The sequence below is a fragment of the Orcinus orca genome, chromosome 4 (assembly GCF_937001465.1).
Source record: "Orcinus orca chromosome 4, mOrcOrc1.1, whole genome shotgun sequence".
Taxonomy (NCBI): Eukaryota; Metazoa; Chordata; class Mammalia; order Artiodactyla; family Delphinidae; genus Orcinus; species Orcinus orca.
In genome coordinates this window covers 43,945,661-43,955,885 of record NC_064562.1, presented here as the reverse complement: position 1 = coordinate 43,955,885, position 10,225 = coordinate 43,945,661, and positions in this window count along the sequence as shown.

The window sequence follows — 10,225 nt, the reverse complement described above, 5'->3', positions numbered from 1 at the left end:
GGTTTCACAGTTAAGCAGGTCACCCAAAAGTGACACACAACAGTGTATTAAATTACATTGCCATTTACACACACACAGAAAGAGCATTTGCTCTTTGTAACCTTTAATTTTTCTTTCCTATCCCAACACAGACAAAATAGAACCCAGAAGTTAGAGAAAAGAGGTGAAAGGGCAAACCAAGCCCCCTCCCTGTTTTGAATGCCTGTGCTGAGGGAAGAGAATGGTGTATAGTACCACACTGGAAAGGAGACTGAAGTTTTTAACTGGACTGGATTGGACTAGAATGACTAGAAAGCTATGGGATCTGACTGTATCACTTTGGCACAAGGTATGTAGTTGAAGAAGGTAACTAAAAATAAAATTATTTCATGTTTATACCACACTGTTATAGACCAAATGTTTGTGTCCCCCCAAAATTCCTATGTTGAAACCTAGTCTCCAATGCAATGAGATGTAGGTGGGGCCTTTGGGAAGTGATTAGGTCATGAGGATGGATTCCTAATGAAGGGGATTAGTGCCCTAATAAAAGACACTGTAGAGAGCTCCCTTGCCGCTTCTTCTATGTGAGGACACAGCAAGAAGACACAGCATAGAAGACAGTTATCTATGAACCAGGAAACGGGCTCTCATCAGACACCTAATCTGCAGGCACCTTGATCTTGGATTTCCCGGCCTCCAAACTGTGAGAAATAGCTTTCTGTGTTTAAATCTCCCAGTCTACCATATTTTTGTTATAGCAGCCCAAACAGACTGAGATACACACCCCAAATTCAGACCATTCAATAAACCACCTAGATGGATATTCTGTGAAAAACAAACAATGAAAAAGTGTTCTTTGGTAAAATAAGATTGGAAAACGATGTAAAATGTAATCCCCCCATCCCCCCAGACCCCGTTAAAGTAGCCACCGCTGCTATCACCACCATGCTGAAATTGACAGACAATCAGTATATTAAAGACTCTGTGAAGTTCTGGCAGGAAAGACTATTTGATTGTATTCATCTCAGCATTTCTCTATCTTGTTTATCAATAGAAAGAGAAGGAGGGAGATGTTACATCTTATGGGATGTTGATGTTCTATGAAGGACAGCTTGGGAAGTAAATGCTGGAATAAACACAGTTTGTGCTGTGTACTGTAAGATGCAGTGCTATGAGGTGACAGATCAAAGAGATTACCTGATCACTTTTTCATATTTTATTATATGACATCATGGTTAATAAAAGTAACTTTGGACATATTATCATTCATAAAGATCATAATAACTAATCTTTACTGGAAGCTAAATACCTTCTGGAGATTTTCCATGCATTATCATATTTAATCTTCCCAAGAACCCTGAGGCAGATACTATTCATATCCCCAGGTAATAGTTGAGAAAATGGAGGCCAAGTTTACACAGCTAGGAGAAGGCCTTAACCCAGGTCTGTCAGACCCAAGCCCTGCTCTGGACCATTGGGATACATTGCTCTATAGCCCTATTTTTCTCTGCACTCTTATGGGAAATTATCCAGACTGTGATTCTAATATTACTCACCACCACATTGAATAATCAGTCATAGCAGTGAACTTCGTGGCAATTAAATGATCCTTACTTTTCCAACCAGCTTATTCAGGCTCAACAACAATGTAAGGGTCTGCGTAATAAGTGTAGTAGTGATTTGAAATTGATATAAACTACAAGAGAAAGGCCGAAGGGAGGCTGAGCAGCTGTACACTTCGGAAATGTTAAGGTTCCTCTGGGTGGCATATTATACGAGTCTCTGTGTGTGCTTGACTAGGGGGGATGGGTACGGGGATAATATTTATCTTCAATATACACTGAGTATGAGAAAATTGGTTGCAGATGGCTCACAGCTGTGAGGAATACCTTTGTTTCATTTGAAACTTGTTATAAATCTGTTCCTTAAACTACCTGCTCCAATGACTTTTAATTTAGAGGATGTGGGGTAAGTCCCTGGATCTGACCCCCATATATCATCATAAAAGTGGTGGTGGTGTGGCTTGGCCTGGAAACCCCTGGGAGAGGCCCTAGATTTATCGAAGGACTAGGTTACCACCTGTGCTTTGGGGAGTTTAAGTAAAGGCTTTTATTGGTTATCAACATTGTAAAGAAGAAATCAATTTTTACCAAAAGGGGGACTGAGGGAGAAAAATCCCCTTTGGCTAATAAATTTTTAAAAAGAAGTTAGGTTAAAATTATTCTTTTTTTCTCTGAGAGCATTTTGGAAAGTGGAACTATTATTCCATAAGTTAAAGAAGTTTGGACAGAAATGGAAAAGATACAGTTTTTGTGGGTAAGCAGTTTAACTGGCTTCTGTCTAGAGGGGCAAGTAAGATTGAATAAATATCTAGCGGTACATTTTTAGGGGGTTGGGGTGGGGTGATGGGGGGAGATAAGTTGATGATAATCAAATGAGTTATTTGGTTTCATAAAGTCCAAATTAATGGATCTCATGTTTGGAAAGTAAAACTTTTTTTTTCAGCTATGTTTTTGTATCCTACAGCAAATTGTCATTACATCTTATAAAGTGACCCCAAAAAAGTGTCTTAAATGTTGGCAGTTGCTATAATTTCTATATTAAGTTTTTAATTTCAAGGGTCCTTTTACACTAACTCTTTGAAAGTCAAAAGCTTTGAACTTAACATTTTCTTCTGACTCCTTGAAAGTTTTGAGAAGACTTGTAGTGAATAGGGGTGTACCCTCTACAGCGGCCTCCCTTTCTCCCCATCGCAGCCAGCACATCAGTCTTCTCAGAGAACTGCCCAGGAAGTCAATAGGCAATGGACCTCCCCTAGAGCTGCATCAAAATAGAGATCTAGATCTTAAAAAACCCTATGAACCACTTACACGTTTTTCTGTCACACACAAGCCATCCAAAGGAAAAATGAAATTCATCTTAACAAGCAACCAAAGCACGGAATGCAGGAGGCCACCACAAGGTAACAAAGGACCCCAGTGCTGCCCTGGCATTTCTCGTTCAAAGATTTTCTCCAACGTTCATATGCATGAAATTAGCAAGAACTTTTTTTTTTTTTTTTTTTTTTTTTTTTGTTTGCGGTACGCGGGCCTCTCCCTGCTGTGGCCTCTCCCGTTGCGGAGCACAGGCTCCGGACGCGCAGGCTCAGCGGCCATGGCTCACGGGCCCAGCCGCTCCGCGGCATGTGGGATCTTCCCGGACCGGGGCACGAACCCGTGTCCCCTGCATCGGCAGGCGGACTCTCAACCACTGCGCCACCAGGGAAGCCCAGCAAGAACTTTTTTAAGAGCAATTGCCATAATTTTGAATAAAATTTAGAAGCCTGGAGCAATGAAGAATACCTCTGTTTGCAATACAAATGGTTGCCAGGGATAAAAATCTATATTATATTCCTAACTTCACTGGATGTGTACTTTAAGATATATCATCGATTCAATCCCTACAGAAATAGCCTCAAAAGACAGCAGAAATGCTTGGTTTTACCAAATAAATATTTTTTTCCTAATAGTCTAAAATTTTTTATTTCTGTTTTATATTATGTTTCTTTATTTTGTGATCAGATTTGCTGATTTTATGGTAGAAATTGGCTTCCAGGGACAAATCCTTAAGTTTATTATTGCACTATAGAAAATAAAGGTTTTATTTATTATGGCCCAACTTATGTCTGTCCAGGAACTATTTAGTCATATTTTGGGGAAAGATATCATCCATCAATTCAATTCAAGGTGTTAATACATGTTTTTATTTCCCTCTAATATGACAATTTAAAAAAATTTCCAGTTTGCAAGAAAGATAACCCACATGTTTTAGCACAATACTTCTCAAATTTTAATGTGCCTGTAAACTACCCAGGGATCTTGTTAAAATGCAGATTCTGATTCATTGACTTGGATAGGGCCTGAGATTCTACTTTTCTAACAAGCTAACATGACGATACTGGTGTTACAAGTTTAGAATCTCTGGTACTTGGATGAGGGGGAGAAAAGGAAATTTCCTAAATAAAGGAAAAAGCACAGCATAAAACACTGAGTACCGGGCTTCCCTGGTGGCGCAGTGGTTGAGAGTCCGCCTGCCGATGCAGGGGACACGGGTTCGTGCCCTGGTCCGGGAGGATCCCACGTGCCGCGGAGCGGCTGGGCCCGTGTGCCGTGGCCGCTGAGCCTGCGAGTCCGGAGCCTGTGCTCCGCAACGGGAGAGACCACAGCAGTGAGAGGCCTGCGTACCACAAAAAAAAAAAAAAAAAAAAAAACACTGAGTACCTTGATGTCTTAGTGTCCACCTATAAATGTCTTTAAAATGAATAAAAATATATAGTTAGAGCCATAATGATAATAAATATATTTGGTTAAGGACTGTGTAAAGAATTATAGCAAAAGAGCACCAGATTGGAAATCAAGAGAGTCTGGTTCTAACTTTAGCTCTGCCACTAATTATGTGAACTTGGGCAATTCAACCACACAATCTGGTTCTTGGTTTCCTTATCTCTATAATGATGTAGGCATGTCCTCAACTAATTATAGCACCAGGAAAAACATGATTTGCACGTTTATGAAAACATAAAGTGCTGCAGTCAAGAAAGATAAATTGGTACCTTCCTCTACTGTTATTGTATTTTCTGAAAAGCAGATTAACAATCCCTACCCTTCAACAAGAATTCCACCTCTAGAGATTAATCCTGAAATATAATCAGAGGTGCACACAAAGAGAGGTAAGCACAGCTTTATCGTAACAAAAATTCAGAGAAAAATCTGTGTCCAAAAATGTAACTAAAGTATTAAATTAAGTATGGTTCATCCACATGATGGAATGTCCCCCAACAATTTTAAAAACATTTTTAAGGGTATTGTGATAAGACATTATGTAGTAGGTATATGGGAAAAATTCTGGAAGGAAATAGACCAGATTTACATAAGATTTTGTACTCATCAAATTTTCTTTAGTGTGCATCTAATAGCTTGATAATCATAAATAAGATTTTTTAACTCTCAATGAAGAATTGGGAAATCATCATAGATAATAATGTGTCATTTGCTCTCACCCTCAAAAAGTTGAGTGAAACCATTTCTTAGGTCCTTTCCAGCTCTAAAATGCAATTGTTCTATAACTGGGCCTCTTTTTCTAACAAAGCACACTGAAGAATTGAAACAACCATCCAGGTAATCATTTAAAAGTCAGGGTTTTCCTTTATATTAAGTTTTCAGTGAGTGAAAAAATCTCCTTATGAAGCTTATGTAATACCCAGCTGATTGACTCACTCATCCATCTATACATTGACCCTTTGGGAATTAAATCTCACAATCCTGTGTGAGCTCCAGAGGTGTCTCAGTGTTTTTTCTTTCTCAATCTTGTAATCACCAAAGTGTTGTTTGACTAATGCAAATTTAAATATCTATCAAAAAGCAGAGGAATTATCAAGTATTAAAAATCTACAGACTGCCACAAATTGCTGGCATTGGGGTATAGGACGAATTAGCCTTGTAGGTCGAGAGTGGTACATATAACAGGGTTTTACTTAGATAGTAATCTATGAAGGCGCGTTTTGGTGAAATGTTTGACGATGTAAATGAGACTGTGCAATAATGGACTTTGCTATAAGCAAATGTATATTTTCTCAAAAACCAACTGAACTGTAAATGCCTTATAATTAGAACAAAATCTTAAGATGAGCTCTGACTTAACATCTATACATCAATCTATGTTAACCTCTCTCTCCCTATGACCTGAAACAGTCAATGTACAGTGTAATGTCTGCAGCAATTGTTAGTTTGGGGCTGAATGGTCCAGTGCTTGTTCATTCTCCTGAAGTTGGGCGAGCACTCAAAGTCTGCATTCCTCACACTATCAGGGTGCCCAGGGCCTCTTCACACATTTGCAAGATAGTGTGGATGAGTAGGTGGTGAAATCCCAAATAAATTGATACTGTTAAAAATGTTTTAAATGTCTTAAGTCAAAAAGTAATAAAATGCAAATTTAATTAGAATATTTCTTGATAAAAAGATCGATCATAATGTTTAAGATATGAATGTGATATTATAGTGCATATAATTGATACATTTTCTATTGAAGCAGTGAATCTGTTCTTTTGATACTAATATGCAGAAAAGGTGATTTCCTTTTGAAAACTCACTGAAAAACCGCTGACACCACTTCCTAGAATACGGGGCCATCAAGATTCCATTTTGAAGCAAAGTGGTCATGTTTAATATTAGGTTCAAAGGAGTGATGATAAGCTTGGTTTCCCTTATCTTTGTTGCAATTTTGAGTCATACCCCAATTAGCAATTTATTCGGTCCTTGGTTTAAAAAAAAAAAAAAAGCTTAGTATTTTGTAAACTGATTAATAAGACCAAGTCATACCTGTGTGTAATTTTATGTGTTTTCTATTATAAGTAAAGCCATTTGTACTTTGAAAAAAAATGTTTTGAATGTGTATATCATTTAGTGTTTGCCTATTAATTGTTTTTATTTCTCACTTGGATAGAAAGAAGCCAAGTGGAAAGTTGTTGGATGTGTGAATCTCAGACCTGTTTTAAAAAGCTTAGAAAATTATTGAGATGATTGACACCATTTGACTTGCTGGTGTTAAGGAATTAGACTTCAGTTTTCACTTTCCAGCTGGTTCAGTCATTTGACTTGGCCTCAGAAATGAAAATATTTAAAAACTCTCACAAAGGGAGGGTGAGAGGGAGATGCAAGAGGGAGGGCATATGGGGATATATGTATATGTATAGCTGATTCACTTTGTTATAAAGCAGAAATTAACACACCATTGTAAAGCAATTATACTCCAATAAAGATGTTAAAAAAAAATAACTCTCACAAAGAACTCACCTGGACGTTCCCACTGTCACTTGGAGTCATTGTGTGTAATGAGATCGCATGGCCTCCCTGTAACTTGTGTTCTACATGACACTTAGGATATCATTTTGCAAGTGACTTTACACCTACAAATTTTTAGAATGATGACTTTGTTTTTATAAAAATGATACACATTCATGACAAAAAAGTTTTAAGCAACAAGGAAAAGTATAAAAAAAGAAAATGACAGATGATCCCAAGTCTTACCACCTGATAATAAACATTTTTAATATTTGATGAGTATTATATCTCTATACATATACAGCTGAACCTTGAACATTGCAGGTGGTGGGATTGCGGTTAGGGGTGCCAACCCTCCACACAGTCAAAAATCCATGTACAACTTTATTTAGCCCTCCATATCTGTGGTTCCACCACACCCGGGGTTCTGCATCCACAGATTCAATCAACTTCGGACCGTGTAGTACTGTGGTAACTACTTATTGAAGAAAATCTGCGTATAAGTGGACTTGCATCATTCAAACTCATGCTGTTCAACGGTCAACTGTATAAACAAATGGAGAGAGAGAGAGAGGGAGAATGACAGATCATACTGTACAATATTTAAATTTGGGGTTGTCTTTAGGATAAATCCTGATTTTATTTTTTTTATATCTAAGTCCTGTTCCCAAGTTGTCCTAAATACTTTCACAGTTTCGTCTCCCACTAGTGTTGATCCTTCCATTTTAGAGAAAGTGCTTAACACGTTCTATGAGCTTTTCTGTCTTTTGATATTCACTCTTCCCGATCTTTCCCCTGTGCCCTCCCTGCCCACCCTGAGCAGAAGTGCTCTCCTCCTGCATCTGGTCTCTAAAACCCACTAATGACCACACCTCTCTTTTGGCACTTACTGTCTGCTTCCTCTTATTGTTAGTTGTCTTTGTGTGACTTAGTATTGTCCCTATTAGACTATAAACTTCCTCAGCACAAGACCTGTATATTCTTTTTTCTTCTTCTTTTTTTTTTTTCCAGTCTCCAGGGCTTTCCACACAGTGTGGAGGGCCATATAGGCAAGTGCTTAACCAATAGCTGTTGAGTGACAATTCCCAGACCATGCAGATGAAAGTCTGCATTATGCAATCATTGGGTGGTTGTGATGTTCTGCCTGCATGCTTTGCAAGGCAGTTGAAGGGTCTGGAGGTATCACAGAAGTGGTGAGGTGTCACTGGAGGATTCACCAATGTGAACTTCGGGACAGATGTTTAGAAACACCTCACCAGGGAGGCTGGGAGCTTAGTTGAGAATGAAGAAACGTGCCTAACAACGGCACTGCCAAATTACATCCCTGAATCGCTTTATACAAACTTTAATTAAATAAGGATGAAGAGCTAAGTGTAACATTTTTAAGGAAGTTAATGCATTATGACACCTTGGATTTTTAAAAGAATGAAGGAAAAAACGTTGCAAAGATGAGAAGTAAACAGGAGAAAATTGCCCTTTGAGAGAGGGGAAAATAAGCAGAACTTCCTCTGGGGGAAATATGGGCAAAGAGAGGGCAAAGTGAGGGCACGCAAGAAGGTGTAGTTCTTGGTCTAGCTGAGTGTCACAAACCTGCTGAAAAATCCTGCTTACGTGAAAGGGAGCAAAACCTTCGAGGGAGTGAGACCCATAATTGAGACCACATGTAAACCTGTTTTCAGGCTTTTCATGGATTGAAGAATGAAGAGTATGAAGACAATCTTAGGAGCCCATTTGCATTGCTGAATAATACACAGCAGTTCTACTTTTTCTATGTATGAAGATATATTTCATTGGACAAGAAAAATATCAGGCTGATTTCTGAATCTTGATTTCCAGATATCTTTTAAAATTTCTATCTATATAGTTTTTACATGCTCCTGAAGATATTAATGATTCAACCAGTCTCTGAGAGTACACGTGGTTTCTGAAATCAGAAGGTATTATGGATGCCTCAAGCATCACCCAAGTCCATGCCACTCTGGACCAAAGACTCTGCCACCTCCCTTTAAGACGAGCTCCAGGAAAATACTCTTTGTTTTCCTCTGGTTCTGCTCTCAGATGAGAAAGGGGATAAAAGTGGGGAAAGGCTAGCCTACCATCACAACCCCTGTCGTATCAGACAAGTATTCAGTCTACTTTGCCCAAGTGTGTTACGGTCTCCCGTCTGAAACAAATTGTTTTCTCTCCAGGAGCTGAGAGGAAATAGATGAGAACAGATTTGGGGTCAGATATGCTTGATTTGGGATCTTGACTTTGTGATTGGAGGATGTCATTTAGTCCCTCTGAACCTCAGTTACCTCTTCAATAAGGTGGAAATAATAAGAGCTGCCTCATAGGATCACTGTTATACTGAGTGGCGTAAGCATCACAGACAAGCTTTACACCTCTATTCCACCCCCATAGGACCTAAGAGGCTCCCAGGAACTGCACTTGTTCTGTCTGACAGTAGCCTCATCTCCAAGACTGAATAGAAAGTAAGTTATCCAAACAAATCTTTCCACAATCTTGGCCTAGAAATAAGAAACTCTAGGAAATCTAGGTTGGTTACTTGAGCTGAGGAGATAAAATGTGGGTGGTGGTATTTAGCCTTGTGCATCGCCAAAGCAGGAAAAGCTGCCCAAAGAATAAGAGAAAGAGGTAAGGGGACGACAAAATAAAATGAGAGAACACGTCCCCTGGGTTCTGGATAGCTGTCCAGTTCTTAGTCCCTGTTCTTCATGATATTTTGCTAGCTTCCTGACCTTATAGCCAGGAGTTAATTCAATAGGCTCACATTGAATCCCTTTACACATGAAATAGTTAGAAACAGATTTCTATCACTTAGCACTCAAAAGAGATTTGACTAAAACCATATCTTAATGTCCCTAGAATAGCATCTAACACGTGGTGATTAGCTCTTTTGGTAACTGCTTTATGTGCTTGAGTGTGAAGTCCTTAGAAATCTTTAAGACGCTTGTTAGGAAACTCCAGGAAAGAACTGAAACATCATTTTTACTGGTTTGATGTGGGTTTGCCAAAGCAATTGATGGAGATGTATCTTTGGATGATAAAAATACTAAGACAATAAAATCGAGTTTACAATGAGAAATGTTGACTCATCCAATTTGGGATTTATCCCTTCCTTGTTTTCCAAATTCATGTTTAGCCAAACAATATGGGCAAAATATAATAAGTGAATAATAAAATTATCCAAAAATATTTTTAGTCTGTGAAATTATATCAGATTCTCAAGACACAGACGATTATAGTGCTTCCCTCTCGAGAACATACTTACTTTCTATTAAAGGGTACCATCCATTGTGCCCTACACATAAAAGACATTATCTAGCTCTCTCCAAGAGTTCCAAAAAGGAATGTGGCAAGAGAATCTGGCAGGTTATGAAAAAAGAAATGAAAAGCAGGAGATCAGATGAATGGGGACTTTTCCC